Below are 418 nucleotides of genomic sequence, written 5' to 3'. Positions count from 1 at the left end.
CCTGTCCCTTCCATTTCATTGTCCTATTTCTTTTCCCAATAAGCTGCTATTGTCCCAGCCCCAGGCCAACCATGGGACACATTTCAGGTAACAAGCGAGGCTCAGGAGGCCAGAACCTATAGGATTGGTCAGTCTCACCCAACATGGACATTGATCTGGGAGGGTTAGAATATTAGAGGACAGTAGGGAAATGGGGACTAGATGATCTTCATCCTTGGCCAGTCTAGGGCCAGATTCTGGAAGCTGGTATGCTTGGGAATGCACAGAGAGATGTGGCTTCTGAGGGTCACATAGGCAGAAAGTTATGGTGTAGGGGGGAGGCCATAGACAACCCTGTCCCAGTAGACAGGAAGAATGCCAAGTTGGTATGCTGCATGGAAACATGGCACCTGTCTTACAGAAGTGGACCCTGGGGTGA

This window comes from Octodon degus, unplaced genomic scaffold, assembly GCF_000260255.1.
Source record: "Octodon degus isolate 3935 unplaced genomic scaffold, OctDeg1.0 scaffold00035, whole genome shotgun sequence".
Lineage (NCBI taxonomy): Eukaryota > Metazoa > Chordata > Mammalia > Rodentia > Octodontidae > Octodon > Octodon degus.
This window is presented reverse-complemented; position numbering follows the sequence as displayed.